The following is an 18,873-nucleotide window of genomic DNA, read 5'->3' as shown; positions in this document are numbered from 1 at the left end:
CCTGGCTGAGGTCGGCACTCAGGAAGGGAGGAGGGGAGGAGGGGAGAGAGAGGGAAGACAGATGGAACATGGAGACACCAAACGAATTTATTGAGCCCCTACTGTGTGCCAGGCGTCCTCCTAGGCGCTGTGGAAACATCAGCTCCCTGAGGGGGGGAGGGGCGCGAGTGTGAAAATGTAACTGTGATAAGTGCTGTAGGAAGGGAAGACCGGGCTGCAGTGGCCACCGGCTACCGCCCTGACCCCAGACTGGGGGTCCGAGAAGGCTTCCTGGAGAGTGTGCGCCTAGGCTGGGACCTGGAGGGCGAGTCAGCAAGGTGAAGAGGGCAGGAAGAGTGTTGCAGACAGAAGGAACAGCAAATGGGAAGCTCAGAGGCAGGGAGGGAGGCGGGAAGGGTAGGTGGACAGGTGAGTGGACGGGGACGGGGGATGGACGGGGGGCTGCAGGACCCCCTGGTCAAGTACAGGGTCAGAGCCCCCTAGCGGGAGGTGAGGGGTAGGGTCCCAGGTCGGGCCATTATCCCCTTTGGCCCTTTGGTCTGAATCCCTGGCCAACAGGAATGACCGCCGCCCCCACCCCAAGCCCACCGCAGAGTCCAGGCCCTCGGCCTCAGTCCCTTCCCTCCCCGTCCTGGGAGCCTGGAGCTGGGGTTATTTATAGACCAAGATAACCCCCTGCCCCGGGCAGACGCTGGCCTCTCTCCGGCCGTTTCCTTCTATTCTTCTGCTGTGTGTGGGGAGGGCCCTCTCCCCGGAGCCCCCCCTCCTCTTCTCCTTATCTCTCTCCGGGCTGTTTCCTGCCCCAGGGGACAGAGAGCAGGAGGCAGGCCCTGTGCGTGACTGTGATAGGGAGCGAGGCTCCTGGAGGCTCCAGGGCCGGGCGCCTGCTGGGGAGGCCCCACGGCCACTCTCTCTGCTGGCATGGGGCACTGAGGCTGGGGTGTCCAGATGTGCGGGCCCTGCCCGCACGCGGGGCTGGGGTGGTGGGGCCGGTCCATGTCGCAGCACGCGATTTCTGCCTGGCTCTGCGTCCTCGGTTGAGTGGCAGCCTCCCCCAGCTTTAGTTTCCCCATCTGTGAAATAGGGATGGCGCGGGTGCCCCTCTCCCAGGGCCACTGTGGGCACCGAGGGAGACAGTGGAAGTCACCGCACCACTGGGGACGTCTCACTTCTGTTACCGAGGCAGAGAGCCCTTGGAGGACTCTGCGGGGTGGGACGGGGGTGCGGGGTGGGGGGGCTTGCAGGACCTCGGGAAGGGTGGGGCGGGCTGGGGACTGCGGGGCCGGCGCATCTTGGAGCTGCTGAGCTCAGGTCTGGGGCCCCCTCCCCTGGTCCTGGGAATTGCTCAGGAACCTGCCGCTGGCACCCCGCCTCCAGCTTCCGGAAAGGACCCAGGCTCCCGTCCTTCTCCCCTCCCACCCCAACACACACACACACACACACACACACACACACAGAGCAGGGGTGGAGGGAGTGCCCTCCCACTGTCCTCTCGTAGCAGGTGGGGGTGCGGTCCACAGAGACCCCTTTTCCTAGCGGGGTGGCTCAGAGAGAAGCGCTGACATTCCCCTCTGTGACTTTAAGGAGCTGCCGTGTTAACCCTGGGCTGTTGAGACACCCCCTCCCTGGTCCCCAGCTCGTCTCTCCACCCTCTGGGTCTCCTCCTCCTCCCGGCTCCCAGGATTGTTCTACAACCCACGCCCTCATGCAGCTGCCGGGCTCTAAAGCCTCTCATGGCTCCCCATTGCCTCCCCAGCCCAAACCACACTGCTTTGCTGGGCCTCCTGGATGCTTCGCAATGACATCACAGTCTCCTGGTCCAGGCCCATGCCCCTCCACCACCCCCTGCCTCGCCCAAGGAGCATGTCTTGCTCCCCAGTCCTCTATGCCTTTATCCATGCAGTTCCCCCTGCCTGAATGCTGTTCCCGCTTGCTTGTCCACCTTCTCTACCACTGGAACTCTCGCTCTATGGTCGCTCCTTGGCTGCACGTCCCCTGCACTTCACACGTCCTCTGTCATTTCCTCACCAGGCTGTGCAGGGAGCATCCCGGTGTCGGTGTCCCCCTGAGAGGTGCCCTTCTCGTATTTGGGTCCCCGGTGCCAGCCCAGTTCTCATCGACAGGAGAGAAGGCCGTGCGCAGACTCGGTGGATGTTAGACAGCCTCAGGTGAGCGTTCGGGCTCAGCCCCTCCCACCAGGTGCGCAGCGTCCTCATCTGTAAGGTGGAGACGATATTAGTTCCTCTTAAACCAGCTTGTTGAGACAATTAAAGGGCTCATCTAATTGGGTGGCACTGCCCCCAGGGGATGTTTTGGAAAGGGACGGGGGCATTTTGGCTTGTCACAAAGCTGGGGGCAGGTGGGCAGCCCACTGTATTTATTAGTGGACAGTGAACTGGGGAAGGCAGGTGACGAGCAAAGACCAGGACAGACCCGCCCAGAGAGAACACGTGACTTTCACGAGTCCCGCTGGCCACCCAGGTAGGGAAGAAACGATGCCAACGATGATTGACAATGCTACGAGTCTCGACTTTAACTAACGCTGCTGTACATATAAATAGGAAGTGTTTTTGCACAATTTGAACACACACCAAATTTCCCAGGGACGCGACGAAAGACAAAACCAAGAGAAGTTTCCATATTGTTCTATCCAGAAGAGCCAAGAGTCCTCACCGTTCTGGACGGTGTTGCTGTTGGGGTGTGGAGTCCTGGCTCAGAGCCCCTCATTCCTGTCCACCTGCGGCTGTCACCTTCGCGATGGTTCTGCAGGGCTGCGAGCTCTTGACCATCTCATCGCATCTCCCAGAGCAGCTGGGCCGGAGCACTGATGTGTCCAACAAGGTTTCATTTCACACGAGGTTCTTCATGCTTCTTTATATTACAACTGGGGCGTGACATACGGGGATTTTAAAAAGTTATATGAGTACGTAGGTTACAGCATCCATGGGCTACCTTTCAGAGTATTAAGAAGGATATGACGTATTTTTAACATAAAAGGAAGGGGTCGGGGTGAGAGTGCTGGGACCTGGGGTTTCGAGCTCCAACGAAGTTGTAAAAATTTAGACATCGATGTCAGGGGCTCAGGACACATTTGACGGGTGAACGAATGAATGACTGGAGACATACTGTTGAAGGGGCTATTTGATGCCTTCATGTACCACCCACAGGTGACCTCTTGTCTGGGCCCGTGTGAGCTGTTCTGCCCCCAGTTCCAGAACCCTCCGTGGGGCCAGCTAAGCACGAGGCCGCCTTGGTCCCGGTAGCCAGCTCTTGGCTGGGTCAGAAGCTGCTCAGGAGAACTTTGTCCCTCCCCACGGGGTCCCTGAGCAGATCTGAAGGCCCAGCCCAAGCTGGACCAGACCCGCGGTCCCGCCGTCAGGGACCCTGCAGCTTCCGGGATGCGAGCGGGACTCCGGGCCAGTTGGAGGTGGGGGCCGGGCGGGGGGGGGGGGTGGAGCGTGTTTCTGGGTGCCTGGCTCCTTCCTGCTGGAAATAAAAATCATCACATTTGCTTCAGACTTATTTCCTTCCTCACACACTTTCTCTTTATAGGGAGAAATACTTGTCGAAAGATCTCCAAACTGGGCGGGAGCATGGACGCTTCTGCCCCTCTGTTCCTTCCTGCCCAGGGCGGGTAGCATGGTCGACAGTCCAGCACGGCCCCTCCACATCGGTGCTGGACACCCAGTCCACTCACCGAGCGTCTTCTTCTTTCCTTTGCTAACCCCACATCACTCTATTACTCTGTAATTTGTTTTTATGCTAAATAACGTGTTTGGGACAATTTTCCCGGGCTGCGCATACACACCAGCTGCTGGTCATTCTGGAGATACCCCTCCATCTATTTGTCTTTAAGTTTTTCTGTTAAACTGTTTTTTCCCATGGAAAGAATACATGCATATGGTTAAAAAATAATAAAAAGCAAATGTCTCTATTTTCCCAAACCCTCCAAGTTTGCTTCTCATTTTTCGGAATGAAACTTTAAGAAATACACTCCTAGAACAACCAGAAGGACCTACCATGAGAATATACGGCTAGGTACTGAGGGGGGCTTTGGGGAGAAAAAGGAAAAGAAAAAAGAAAGATTGGCAACAGATGTTAGCTCAGGTACCAATCTTTAAAAAAAAAGAAAGAAAAGAACACTCCTGTTGTGTCGTGTGTCCCTTTCAGGCAATAACGCTGATGACCCTGCATGGAAGTAGGGACTTGGTGAGGCACCCGCCCCTGGTGTGAGCTGGCTGTGCGATTTTATTTTCAGATTGGCACTTACGTCTGTCTTCCGACTGTGACTGACAGATTGGGAAAGGTGAAGGCCAGGGGCCAGCGGCTTTAGCAACAGCCGACACTCACGCAGCCTGGTGTTGCTCAGAGCCCCTGACGCAGAGGGTGACCTGCTTAATCCCCATGGCAACCCTAGGAGGCAGCAGCCATCATTCTCCCAGTTTACAGGGGAGGAAACTGAGGCACAGAAAGGTCAAGGAGTGTGCCCAGAATGCCACGTGGCGGAATGGGGCTGAAACCCGGGCTGGCCGGGGCTCCGAGATCTTAACCGCTGCGCTGGTTTCTAACAAACCCTCTCTGTGCCTGTTTCAACCTTACGTCGCCCAAAGCAGGGACACAGCCCTCGGCTCATTCGGGCCCCTCTCTGCCCACGTTGCAGATGGAGAAACGCAGGCCTACACCACAATCCTCAAAAAAGTCCTCGCCTGCTGAGCACTTACCAAAGGTCCCGCGTGCCAGCCACTGTGCTCGGCAGCTTGTGGGTGGGCTGGCCCTGGGGCCTGGTGGCTAAGTTCAGAGTGATGGGCTTCGGCGGCCCAGCTTTGGACCCGCGTGCACACCTACACCACTTGCTGGTGGCCACGCTGTGGAGGTGACCCACATACAAAGTAGAGGAAGACTGGCACCCATGTTAGCTCTGGGCCAATCTTCCTCAACAAAAAGAAAGAAAGGAAGGAAGAAGTTTGAAGAGGAGGGCAGGTCTGCCTGAGCGCTCAGGGCTGGCTGTCCGTGGCATTGCGGAGTGAGCCCCGGGCTGTTATCTGGGGCCAGAACCCGACCTCTTCAGGCTTCGAGTTCCCCAACATAATAAGGTCAACGTGCCAGTTGGGCCAACTCCCAGTGCCCCACCCCGCTCTGGCACCCCCTCCTCCAACTTAGCCGTATGACCTTGGGCAGGTTCCCCTCCCTTCCCTGAGCCTCGGCTGTGAGAGGACAATATCGACCCCCGGGCACCAAGTCCCTAAGAGGATTAACCGAGAGGAAGCGGGCAACACCCCGAGCACAGGACGCGGAGGGGGTCAGGACCCGAACCCAGGCCCCTCCCATGGCCCGCGGGCCTCCCCTCCACAGGGCCCCCACGGGTGCCCCCTCTCCCGGCTCCCTCGGCTGACGTGGGGGTGAGGGGCTGGAGGCTGTGGGGGACAGCGAGGCCGTCCTTTCTCACCAGTTCTCACTGCCTCCAGGATCGGGGTCCCCCTGGGACGGGTGGGCAGCCCTGCACCTGGCAGAAGGACCGGGTCATGTGACCCCGAGTCTGGGCCCAAGCTGGTTGACAGCTCTCCTTTTTCCTGTGTGGCCCCCATCCCCTCAGGTGGCCCTTGGGAGACCACCCATCGCCGGGCTCAGTCCGTGTGCGTTGGGTGGGGCTAATTCTGCCCCCAGGCCCTAAGCCAGGGTGGTCACGTGATCCAGACCCAGCCAGTCAGCGTGTCCTGTCCCCAAGGCCACAGGGACTGGTTTAGGGGTGATGGTGCGACCTGAGCAAGGCTTCAGGACAGGGACTTCCTCTGCCAGCCAGAGGCCGGCAGTGGGAAGAAAGGAGCAGGCACAGACAGAGGCGGGGTTTGGTAAAGGTTCTGGCTCTTCTGTTGAGCGATCAGGTCCTGAGTGTTTAATTATATGAATAAACAAAGGAGAACCATTCCTGAACCTGTGACAAGAGGGGGTCGTGCAGGAAGGATTATGATTAATCCAATTCTGTGGCTCATGGTCCAACATGAGAGAAAAGGCAACTTTGGAACTTAACTCAGAGAATGGAAGCTGTGTTTCCACTGAGATTGCCAAGAGTATAGGGGGTCAGCCTGGACCTGCCAGGGACTCTCTGGCCTCTGGGTGAGAAACCCCAACCTGGAGGGAAGCAGAACGGAGAGATGGCCAGCACTGAGTGCAGAGAGCACAATCCTGGCCCCTAGATCCAACCATGCCTGAAGCCCTACTTTTGACATTTCCATTACAGGAGCAAAGACATTCTCTTTATTGCTTTGACGGATTTGATTTGCATTTCTGTCACTTGCAACCCACAGATTCCTGAGCACATCTTGGGACTGTCTCTTCTCAGTGCAGGTGAGGAGAAGTTTGCAGGAGGAGGTGAGGTCTGAGCCAAGCAGGTCTGGAAGGACGAGGTGGCACTGGGCAAACGCACAGGGAGTCTCAGGCAGGAGGAGAGGCACAGAGGCGAGAAGCAGCAAGACACACAAGTTTGGTGTTTCTGGAGAGTTCAGTGGGAGGAGCCGGTCCTGGAGGTGACCGTGCAGAAGCCGCAGGAGTTTCTGCCGAGGACGTTTAGACTCGGCGTGGCGGAGGAAGGAGAGCCCGCCTGGTGTCCGGAAGGCCGCTTTGAGGTCACAGCTTGAGTCCAAGTCCTGGGCTCTTTCTGTCACAGATGGTGACAGTGGGAAACAGGACATGAGATTGAGCCCCAGGGAGGGAACGTGGGCGGCACAGCCCCGAGGGCTCGGGTCACAGTCTGATTCAGAACAGGAATCAGTACTTGGTGTGGCGATGTCGCCGAAGCCAGAGCAGCCTCCATGTGGCCAGGGGACTTGTAAGAGGCTGTGGCCACGCATGCCGGCTTTTCTCGGTGGAGCTGCGGTGCCTCTGCACAGAGGCCGAGATGGCTTGAGGGCTGTCAGCCTTAAGTGGCCGTGTTGTCCCTGGACCAGGGGCGGACGGTGCGTGATGGTTATAAAGTGCTCACTCCTTGCTGGGCATTAACTCAGTTACCCTCGCAATCATTTTATGCGAGAAGTACCGCTGTGTTGAAGAGACTAAGGCACAGCAAGGTCAAGTGACTTGCCTAAGGTCACACAGCCGGGAAGTGGCAAAGCTGGGATTTGAACCCAGGCAGTCTGGCTCTGCCTGGGCCCTTGGCCCCTGTCCTGTAAGAGGCTTGGAAGGTGGAGGGCTGAGATGGGCAAGCATCGCTCCCCTCTGCCTCGTCTGCATCCTGGAAACATGGCGGGAACAATAGTTTGTGGACTCCTGAGAGTTCCGGCTCCCCTCTTTCCTGCTGTCCTGGAGGAGGGCTGTGGCTTCTACAGGGCTGGGCAGGGGTGGGAGCAAGGAGCACACCCCACTCTGATCTTTCACCTTTTACCTTGGAAATTCTGAACCCGAGTCCCTGTCCCCAGAATGGGGAGAATGTCCAGACCACGGGGGCAGATCAGAGTTGTTAAAATCCTCGTGGAAGCAAAATAATAATGACAATACTAATAATCCACGGGCCGTGCCCCACAGACCCACCTCAGAGTGACGGCCAGCTTAACTCTGACCTCAGAGGCTTCACGTGTGGCTTTTAAAAACCCAAGTCCAGGGCCAGCCCGGTGGCACAGCGGTTGAGTTCACGTGCTCCACTTCGGCTGCCCAGGGTTCGCTGGTTCGGATCCCGGGTGTGGACATGGCACTGCTTGTCAAGCCATGCTGTGGTAGGCGTCCCACATATAAAGTAGAGGAAGATGGGCATGGATGTTAGCTCAGGGCCAGTCTTCCTCAGCAAAAAGAGGAGGATTGGCGGCAGTTAGCGCAGGACTAATCTTCCTCACCAATAAATACATCAATGAAAAACAACAACGGAAAACACCCACGTCTGGCAGTCTTGGCAGCATGAGTGCTCCTGGCCGGGGAGGGACCACATCCCACCCATGATGGCAGCCGGGGGCTCGGGCATCAGCCAGTCTGGGTCTCGGGTTCCAGAGCCCCCTCCGCTGTCCACCGCTGGAGCCCCTCAACCTCTCCTCTCAAAATGGGGAAAACTGGGGCAGTGACCTCCTGCGCAGGTGTCGAGTTTAGTGAGCGACATTTCCTCAGGATGAAAACTCAGGGCCTGGTGCCCGAGGGATGTCCAGTAGGTTTTTATTGAATTGAATGAAACACTACGATAAATAGAAAACATTTTATGATTTTTATGAGGTTAAGTAGGGAAAAAACATCCAGACTGCGGCTCTAGGCCGAGTGGCAGCTCCGCCAGGATTGTGTCCAGTGGGGACAGGACGGAAGGGTCAGGGAGGATGAGGACATGGGGTGGGGGGTGACTCCATTTCGTCTCCACTAACATGGTTTGTGCGGCGCGGACGTGAGGGGGGACTGCGCTCGGTCCTGGCGGGACCCGTGTCGGGGATGCGGTGGCCGCGCCCCCGCGGCATCGCCGGACCAGCTCGGAGCCGCCCCGCTCGCGCTCCTTCTCCCGCAGAAACCCGCTCAGGGGGGCGCGGACCCCGGCGGCTCCTTGGCGGCCCCGCTCGCGCTGTGGAGCCGGGATGTCGGGACCCCGCACCCTCGGGCCGAGGGAGGACGGGAGAGGGCTGCGCGGACCCTTTGCACCCCGCCCTGCTCTCCTGCGCTCGGGCATCCTCGTCCCAGCCCCGCCCGGCCCGCGGGAGGGTTTGGACTCCGCGTCCCAGCGCCGGGCGCAGACCCTGAACTCCAGCATGAGCCCCCCGCACCCCGCGCCCCCTGCGCACCCCTCTCCCCGCCCCCCCAGCCGGGCCTGCTGCGCTCTGCTCACCACCTTCAGGGGGACGACCACCCACCCCAAAGGGCAGCGTGTGGGGCCGCCTGATGGCAGAAGCAGACGCTGCCTGGTGGGCTGTGGGGAGGGGAGGTGTGGAGCGGGCAGGAGGGGGTGCGCCGCAGAGCTAATGGCATTCACAGACCCTCAGGGCGCACAGGGCCGAGCTCCCATCCGGGGCCCCGGGAGGGGACAAAACGCAGGAGCAGAGCCGCAGCAGGTGCCCTGTGGGCCCACACGCCCTTCACTTAAGGGACATGATGTCCTGGGGCAGGCAGGGGGTAGCGATGATATTAATAATAATAACCACCACCACAGTCACTGCCATCTGCTGGTGCTTACTGGGCTGCTTCTAAGAACTTTCGCTGCAGGGACTCGGGCTTCACATTGAACGTCTGAGGTAGGTACTCTGTTGTCCTTATTTTGACTCAGATGGAACCAGAGAGGTTAAGTCATTTCCCCAAGGTCACACAGCATCTAACCTGGATCGTAAAGGATCCATAGCCCACCCTCTTAATCTCAGTGGCTATGTGACTCTCCAACTTCAGTGTCTGTGACATCATTCGGGGTGCTGGTGAAATGCAGACTCCTGGGCCCCACCTGGACTCGCTGGATGCTAGGGCAGCCGCTCTGAAGCTGTATTTTGACAAGTGCCCCAGGTGATCCTTGGGATCAGGCGCGATTGGAAGATCCTGCCCTTGGCTGTCAGAGGAACCTGCCTGAGGGCAGAAGCACCCAGCTGTGTCTGGCTTTGAGGGCTGCAGCCCATGTGGGGAGGAGTCTCTGGTGTCTCCGGGCTGACGGGAGGCTGCCCCGGGTTGGTGGAGGGGCCAGTACATCTCCGGCCCGCTGGGTCTGGCAGCCTGGAGGCAATGAAGGCCCAAGGCCTCGGCTAAAAGGCCCGGGCAGGCAGGGCTCTCGGCTGGCTGATCAGTGGGGGCCTGTCAGTGCTGGGGTGAGGCCTGGTGGAGGAGGGACGCCCACGCCTCTCCCTGGGGGCAGGCAGGAGCCTTCCGGGCAGATCTTCCCTGACTTCGACTCACCCTCCCAGCCTCTGCCCTCCCGCCACCCGGGACCTCTGCTGGTCACCTCTCTGTGGTGACGTTTCCGCCCCTCCTCACGAGGTGCAGCAGGTTCAAACCCTTGCACAGTCAGCACCTCATCAACAGTCACAGCCACCCTGATGGACAGGCACAGGGTGCCATGTGACCCCCACCCCACCAAACAGGAGACCGAGTCCGGGAAGGATGCGTAGGTTGCACACTGCATAAAGGCAGCCAACTCAGCGGGCAGGTGGGGTTGAGGTGCGGGCTGGCCGGCCCCCCAGTCACGAGCCCTCGCACGGGGCTGTTCCCCAGGGGTGGGGCGGGTGGGGCCTGCTTTCCAGTCGGCACAGGGGTCCCGGGTGGGCAGATCCAGTCTGCAGGAGGAGGCCGAGGTTTGCCCTGGGTCACACCGTTGCCAGGTCACAGGTCCTCAGGCCCCTGGACCTCCATTCCAATAGACCAGCCATTTCAAGTCCCTTTAGCCAGAGAGCCCTTATTTCAAATAACCTCTTCTGTAAGTAATCAATGATAATAACACCAGCCAATGGGGGGTGAGCCCTTCCTAGGTGCCCGGTGCTCCATGAAGCACTTCTCACGGATTGTCTAATTTAGTCTTAAACCTGTGTGCCACAGAAAGTTCAACCAGGGACCCTTCCCTGGGACCTCAGCAGCCTTCTAGGGTCCTGTCACCCTCAAAAGCCACCTCACCACCCCACTTTCCAGTCTTGGTGAAGAGGGGAAATGCTCACCTAGGGTTCCATCTGCCCAGGCTCCTCCCAGGCCTTCTTTTTGGGGTGCCGCCCCTCCCAACTCCCTTTCATGCTGTGAGGAGTGGCTGCCCTGCTCTTTTATGACCTCACCCCTGGACCACAGCTGATTGGTCCGAGGGTGGGCGTTTGATCCCAGCTGGACCAATCATGGTCCTTCCACAGGTTTTCAAGCTGGAATGCAGGAAGGGCCCTTGCCTGGTGATGGGATGCAAGACGTGGCTCCGGAGATCTCCTTGGCTGTGTCCCCGCCTGTGGGGGACTCCGTCTGCAAGGAGAGGGCGTGAGCACAGGCTGCACAGAGTCCTGTGGTGTCAGGTTTTCTGCTTCCAGTTTCCGGATCCAGCGGCATCCCAGCCCTGCTTGCTGTTTGCTTGTTCATTCCTTTTTATGTTGGCCTCGGTGGACACGGCCGGTTTCTGCCTTCGGCCAGAGAAGAAGGAGGAGGGGGAGGAGGAGGAGGAGGGGGAGGAGGGGGAGAGAGTCCGAGGATGAGGCTGCTGCCCAGGCCGCGGCTGTGTCGTGTGGTGGACGGCTGGGCTGAGCTTAGCTGACCGCTCCACAGCCATCCTCACTCGTCTTTTCTTCTGGCGGAACCTGCGCCCCAGGCTTCGTGCAGAGAACGAACCGGGCCGATGAGACGAAAGGGAGGGCCTGACGCTGGTGGAGGTGGCGGCTGCTGGGGGGAGTTTTCCTTATTATTCCAAGGGGACCTGTGACAGGGGCTGTGAGGACATAGCTCGGTGTCCCCAGCTATCCGTTTGACCCTTTCTCCACGTAGGAGGAGTTTTTAGTTGGGCACCTGCAGCCAAGGACTGTGCTTCCCAGCCTCCCTTGCAGCTAAGTGTGGCCACGCAGCCAAGTTCTACCCACTGGTGTGAGTGGAAGTGACGTGTACAACTTCTGGGGCCGAGTCTGAAGGCCGAGGGGCGTGTCCTCCCTCCCCCCTTCCTGAATACTTACACATGATGAGGCATCTCCATCCTTGCAGGTAAGGGTGACAAGATAGAGTGGCCTAGCCCCCGGGACCGCTGGCTGCCATGTGAACCCTGAACAGGCCTTGAACTGCAAAGGGACAGGAAAACAGCCTTCCATCTGGTTTAATCCATTGCAGCTGTGAGTCTTGTTACAGCAGCTGTTCTACCTAATACAGGATCTCTGGTCTTCCTGCTTTAGATCTTGCTGCGCTGTCTGGAACTGTGGCAGCCATCTTGCGACCATGAGGGGAAAGTCAAGACCGAAGTCGAGAAGCCAACTGAGAATTCACTTCCGTGGAGCTGCCGAATCTGCCAACTCTGCAACCACTCATTTCAGACATCCTGTTAGACGAGATAAATTTTTCATTATTCAGGCTCTTTGCATTGGTCTTTCTATCTCGTGCCAACGGAGGTACCCGATGCGGTATGTGGTGGAGTTGCCTAAAGTCATACCCTGGCCAGGGACAGTGGAAGGCTCCCAGTGGGGAGATTTGAGACCCACACCCACACCTCCATCAGGAGGTTCTGCCCCTTCCTTCCAGAAGGTGCAAATCCAGCCCCAGAACTTTCTAGCCAAAACAGTTGTCAAGAGTGTTGATGAAATGGCCTGTCTGTTTATCCATCAAGAAAAAAAAGAGAGCGAGAGAGATGAAGACACCACAGCTAAGGCGTGTGATGGCGGGGGTGGCGTTGTGACCTCTGACCGGGAACGCATGTGCGTCTCTCCCCGACCCCGGGCAGCCTCACCCTGAGCCCTTCCATTTCTGTCCATGACTTGGTTTCTGTCCATGACAGGAGCTCCTGTGCATTGTTCAGGCTCTCAGCAGGAAACAGAAGTCATCTCAGCCAGTAACTGGCGGAGGATTCAGTGAAGGGACTTCCGGGAGGTGTGGCCACGGCTAAAGGAACGAACGATGGAGGCACCGCGGACAGGCGACGGCAGGAGACTGAAGGCACCAGGGAAGAGGACCTGCAAGGGCTGCACTGTGGGAGAGGGCCGCCCGCTGTCCAGGGATGCAGCCGAAACCTGGTGGAAATGCCCTCCCCTCCCCTCCCACTTGCTGATCTCCTGCCAGCGTCTCCCGTCACCTGAGGGCCACCTCTCAAGACCCTGAGGGAGCCTGGGGGATGCAATCCTCAGAGGTCGACCTCCTGGGGCGGGGAGGGGCAGAGCGTGGATGAGGGCAGGCGTGGCATGCGCCTTGAGGTCCGCTTGTCCCAGAACTGCGGAAGCCCCCCTGTTGGTGGGAGGTACGGGTGGGGAAGAGAGGGGCACAGAGGTCTCAGCCGGGCAGGTCTGGTCGCGGAGGATCCGGGTGCCGAGGCCCCGTGCCCGTGGCTGGCGCTGGGCCGCCTTACGGGAAGAGGAGAGCCCAGGGGTGACGGAGGGGGAGCCCGTTCCCCTGCAGGCCACCAGAAGGGCTCTCAGGAAGGGCCCCTGGGAATCCATGGCGAATGAGGAAAAACGCAGACATATAGATAACTTGAAAGACCCAGGCTTGCTGGAAGTGGTTTCTGATCCCGGCTCTGCTGCTGGGCAGCCCGGGTCACAGCCTCTATTTTTCATCAGGGGCCATTCGGTAGCGACACCTGGTTCCTTCGAGTTGCTTTGAAAGGGGGTCCTGCTCTGTCTTCCCTGTGGGGCCGCTTTGCCCCGTCCCCAGGAGCCGTCTTGTCCAGCCCGGCACGGGGAAGGTCACGGGGGGCCGTGGCTATGCAGATGGGGGAGGTGGGGCCATGGGTTTGGACCTCAGAAAAATGATGCATTTTGGGGCAAGTCATTCTATCCCTCTGAACCTCAGTTGCCTCGTCTGAGAAATGGGGTAACAACAGAACCGCTTCGCAGTGGCGTCTGAGCACTCAGCGTGACCGTGCGCGTGCCGGGCCCAGCACATGCGGCTCCTGCGGGGGAACTGCTCCGGGCACACTAAGGGGCATCTGAGCTGTTCTGTTCTGGGGGGCGCTGCCCGCGTCCACACCCTAGCTCCACCCACCTCTCTAAGCTGCGGATTCTCATCTGTAAAATGTGCGTGTTGACCGTGTCCACCTCCCGCGGTCAACGTGGGCATCAGGAGAGAGGATGCTCGGGTGGCACAGACCTCCAGCAAGCACTAGATAGAGGGTAGCTGTTGTGGTTATTGATGTTATTATTATTTCATGAGAAGATTGGGATGAAAGAGCAAACAACCCAAAGTCGCTGCTATAGGGTGGGGTCTGAGCTGGGAGGGGCTGTTGTAGGCTGGGCCCCTGTGACCCTGGTGCTGCATCCGTCTCCCGTTATCGGAGTAAGAAATGACTCAGGAAGGTGGCCCCTTGGTCCCGAGATGCATCCTTGGGGTACGAAGGGGCGCTGGCGAGTCAGCACCGTAAACGAGGGCTGGGGTCTCGGCATCACACGGGCTGTGGAACCTCGTTCAGCTCTCTGACCCTCGGTCTCGTCTTCTGTAAGGTTCCTCCCAGCACCGCTGTTACGGTTGGATATAAAGGACTCTGGGCTCAGCTCATAGTCAAGCGTGATGGGTTTTCAAAAACTTATTGGTTGGACAGGATCAGTGTCCTCAGCTCCCTGGAGGGAAAGGAACAGAAGTGTCCCTCTTCACTGTGGACAGAGGACACACGATCGACACCACTCATCACAGGGAAAGGCAACCAGAACCGTAACGAGCTATCACCACACGCCTGTTAGGGTGGCTGCCATCAAAAAGACGAGATAAGAAACATCGGCGAGGAAGCGCCGAAAAGGGCCCCCTGGTGCCTTGTTGGTGGGAACGTGAATGGTGCAGCCACCATGGAAAACAGTGTGGAGGCTCCTCAAGAAATTAAAAGTAGAAACACCATACGATCCAGCGATTCCACCTTGGCTATTTATCCAGAGGCAACGAAACCATTATCTCTAGGAGACGTCCGCACGCCCACGTTCACTGCGACACTATTCACGATAGTCTGGTGGACGATGCTTAGCTCAATGGATAAAGAAATATCAAGAAATGGGTCAAGAACACATGCTAATATGTGCTAAATACGTAATGGAGTATTATTCCACCTGTAAAAAGAAAGAAACCCTGTCATGTGTGACAACACGGATGACCCTGGAGGGCGTTATGCTACGTGACATAAGCCAGACAGAGAAAGACAAGGACCACATGGTGTCGCTGGTGTGGGGAATGGAAAAAAACAGAAGTGGAACTCATAGAAACAGAGTAGAAAAGTGGTGGCCAGCGGCTGGGGGTAGGGGAAATGGGGAGAGGTGGGTAAAAGGTACCACTTTCAGCAGTAAGATGAGTAAGGGCCGAGGGTCTAACATAAAACATGGCGGCTGCAGATGAGAACGCTGCATTATACCATTTAAATTTGCTAAGGAAGTGAAACTTAAATGTTCTCACCAAGAAAAAAAAAAGGAGAGTAAAATTGGGGGTGGAAAAAACAAGACTCATGAGAGGTCGTGCTCGTGCCAGAGAACGACCCAGCAATGCGCGGGCGGGAGGACCCAGCCGGCTGTCCCCTCCAGGCCTGTGTTTGCTAGTAGGTTCCACACGCACCAGGCAGCCAGAGTTACCCGAGGCCTCCCCCCCGCCGGCCAACCAGGCAGCCCTGGGGCGCGCGAGACTGTCTCCCCTCTCTGAGTCCTGGGCGGGTATACAGTCGGTGCTCAATAAGGAGAATCGCACCTCTGGGCATTGCGTAACCATTCACAAAACTCCCACAGCTGTCATCACCTCTCAGTCCCACAGGACTGTGCTGGCTCCGCTGGACAGGGAGACGTGCCCGACGTCACGCAGGGGTGCGATCCAATCTACGTGCGCCCATCACTCCTTGGATAGTCCTCCAAAACCACAGCTGAGGCGTTTTGGTTCGTTTCTTTTCGTTTTGTAGAATTCTTCTGGTGTCTCGCGTCGCGCGCTCACAGCTTTCCATCCGTCACTTCATTTAATCCTCCTAATTGCGCTGTGAGCTAAGTGCTACCGTTGGCCCCATTTTACAGGAGTAGAAACAGAGAAATCGGGACAGAGCCATGATTTGGGAGCAGGTCCATTCTTCAGAGTCTTCCAGAACCTCCTGAGCCACACTCTCAACCACCACGCTCTACTGACCAACACCTTCTTTCCCCACGCCAAAGCTGTCTTTGGTGACTACGCAACACCCCGTCCTACAAGAGGTCAAGGTTGCGTGTCCTTCCTCCTTGTCCCCACACTCGGGACGAGGCGAGGCAGAAGGAGGTGGCGGAGGTGGACGCAGAGAGGGCAGATGCGGGCCAGGGTCAATGCAACAGTTAAGGGACAAATCCGGGATTGGAATGAGGTTTGTCAGATTCCCGAGTCTGCACCCCAACCAGCATGTAATATCGCCTCCAGTCATGTTTAATTTAGCATTTAGTTGTACAGACGTATCTTATAGTGGAATACCTGGGCTCATTAATCTCTCCAGTTGTGTTTCTTCCATCTTACACTATAATTAGGCTTCGTCTGTTGTGGTGAAGGATTCCTGAGACCACGTATACACTGTGCTTGGTGCCCATGGTCTTCCAGGGAGCAGGGGGTCTCACAAGACGGGGAGCAAGGCCAGGTCTCCCTCCCCTTTTCGGTGGTGACGCCAGCACAGTGCCTGACGCGACATTGGGACTTACAGAGTGGGAGCAGTGAACACGATAAACGAACGGAAGAGCTGAACCCCATCACATTTCCTGATTTTCTTCGCTGATGGATCCGCTCCTTCCTTGCCATCATGGCCTCGCAGATCTGGAGCTGCCAGAACACTGAGTGGTCCAAGGGCGCAGCCGGGGACAGGTGTGACCAGCCAAGGGGTGGACTGTGCACAGTGGGTCGGCTCAGCATGGGGGCTCTGGGCCAAGCTTGCCTGGGGGCAAATCCTGACTCTGTCACATGTCAGTTACGGGACCTCAGGCAAGTGACTCGGCCTCTCCCTTCAGCAGGGGGTGGCCACAGGCAAGACTTAGGGGACAGGAGTCACCTCTACTTGGTGAAGGCATCGCGGGCTCCACCGATGGGCAAGGCAGATGGCACTCTCAGGCGATTCTTAACGCTGCTGACTCCCTGTGAGGCCGGCTTTGTACTCCTGCCCGGCCAAACGCATAAAGCCTTGTTAATAATGAATAGGCCCCCGTCTGCCTTGCTTAACACTGAGCTCCAAGCCGATGCTCGGGATGCTCGGCCCGTCGTAAACGATCCGGTCCAGCTGATTAGGCCCCACGGGGCACCTTCTGAAGCCCGCCTCTTGTTCCCCATAATGGAATCGTAATGTTAATGTGATTTCAATTAGGGCTGCGTTACAGAACACAGGTGCTGGAGCGAGCCTGCGCGCCTGGAGGCCTCCCCAGGGACCCATTTTCCTGGGAAAGATACGTGCATTTCCAAGGTCTCCGTCAACCCCAGGAAGCAGCAGGTCACTGGGCTGAAGGGGAGCTGTGAAAGCAGAGACGAGAGGTACCCTGAGCCCATAGTCTCTGCTCTTCAGGGGCCCCAGACCCGTGTTTCTTATTCAAACTTAACTGGTGTCGAGCCCCTTGGTTGGGAGAAAACGTGTCTTGGGACCTCTGAGATCCACAGGCCCTGATCCGAGAAATATTGGCCCAGGAAGCAAAGTCTTAGCCTAGGTATCGTCTTTCCTTTGTAAGTTATCACGGCAAAAGAGAGGTATCGCCTTGATAAATGGCAACGGCATTTAAAAAAAATAAAAATAGCTCACACGGAAGGAGGGTGTCCTACATGCCAGACATAATTCTTAGCGTTTTATATGTATGAAGTCATTTCTTGGACTGTATCATCAAAAGGAAAGCATGCAAACATTTTTGAAAATTTTCATAGGTTGCAAGGGTCCCCAAGAACACGTGTCCAGTCCCTCGTCTGAGCAAGCTCAATCCGGAGCAGCCAGTCCAGAGGGGACCTTGAAATCGATTCTCGTTCCCCAGATGGAGAAGCTGCAAGCCAGAGGGGAAAGGACTTGCCCAAGGTCTCCTGGCAAACGGGCCAAAAGGAGATCAGAGCCCAGGGGTCTTACCACCAACCCCGGTTCCTTCCACCACGCTCACTGTAGAGAAAGCACAGAGAAGAAAGTAAACATCGCCCCAAATTCCACTGCCCAGAACTCTCCATTGCTAACATTCTAGAATATTCTTCCAGTCTTTTTTCTATAAACCTGTATGCACTTTATAGCATAAAATGGGACAATGACAAATAGCCTAGTTCATAATCTGGTATTTTCCCCATCTAAGTAGAGCGTGTCTACCAGGCAGGACTGGGGTATTTACTTCTGAGAGGTCATTCTAATGACCCCACAGGCTCCTGGTGGCCTTTCTTGAAAGCCTCATCTCACCCAGGTTCTCCCATGGCTCCTCTGTTCCAAACACAGAAAACTACTTGTGTTTCTCTGATTTAGTCTTCTCAGCTCATGACTCCACACCCTCGTACCTGCTGCGCCCCCTACTTGTAAAGCCCTTCTCTGTCTAGCAAAATCAGACTCAACTCAAATATTGCCTCTTCCGGGAAGCCTTCCCTGATCTCTCCCTCCTCCCGCCACATCCTTCCTCCACTGCAGGGCTTCTGCAGGACTTTCTTTTCAGTCCTGCTGGAGCATCTGTTACTTTGCATTTCCACTGTCCGGAGTATCTGTAAATATATGTAATACTGTCAAGGACATCTTCAATATGTAAAATAGATAAATAAATAAATAACTATTATCTGGCTTCTAGACTTTACCGACACCTTGTACTTCCACAGATCAGGCTCCTTCACTCCGTGGTGAGCACTGGAAGTTAGAGAAATGATACTGTCGTCATATTTGTATCCCTAAGGAAGTACTTACGTGATTATTTATCTCAGTTTCCTCACCTGTAACATGGGACCTATGGGGTAATTAAATGACACAATGCGAGTAAGGCAGCTGACACAGCATAAATTGTGGCCATTAGTGTTCATAGTGGTATCGCTGTTGTTGTTACTAAGCCTATGGGGTTTCTTTTTGCTTTTTCTCCCCAGATCCCCCAAGTACATAGTTGTATATCTTAGTTGTGGGTCCTTCTAGTTGTGTCATGTGGAATGCTGCCTCAATGCGGCCTGATGACCAGTGCCATGTCCGCGCCCAGGATCTGAACTAGTGAAACCCTGGGCCGCTAAAGCGGAGCATGCAAACTTAACCACTCAGCCACGGGGCTGGCCCCAGCCTATGGTTTTTTGAACAAGGGATGTACAGAGTGTAAGAGGGATGACTAAATGAAGAGACAGTGGATGGATGAATAATGAGCGAAAAGATGGAGGATGATGGAGGATGATAGAGGATGG

The 18,873-nt window shown here is 56.8% G+C and overlaps 1 long non-coding RNA gene across 1 annotated transcript; it reads left to right on the top strand.

The window, feature by feature from the left end:
• The first annotated feature begins 2,043 nt into the window (after positions 1-2,043).
• Positions 2,044-3,907, top strand: LOC124228430 (uncharacterized). Its single transcript, XR_006885712.1, has 3 exons — positions 2,044-2,168; positions 2,604-2,858; positions 3,553-3,907. It is a non-coding gene; the product is annotated as an uncharacterized LOC124228430 (long non-coding RNA).
• The last annotated feature ends 14,966 nt before the right edge of the window (positions 3,908-18,873 follow it).

The sequence above is a fragment of the Equus quagga genome, chromosome 17, assembly GCF_021613505.1.
Source record: "Equus quagga isolate Etosha38 chromosome 17, UCLA_HA_Equagga_1.0, whole genome shotgun sequence".
NCBI classification, from domain to species: domain Eukaryota; kingdom Metazoa; phylum Chordata; class Mammalia; order Perissodactyla; family Equidae; genus Equus; species Equus quagga.
The sequence above is the reverse complement of the archived record's forward strand: the minus strand, read 5'-3'. Positions and strand labels throughout refer to the sequence as shown.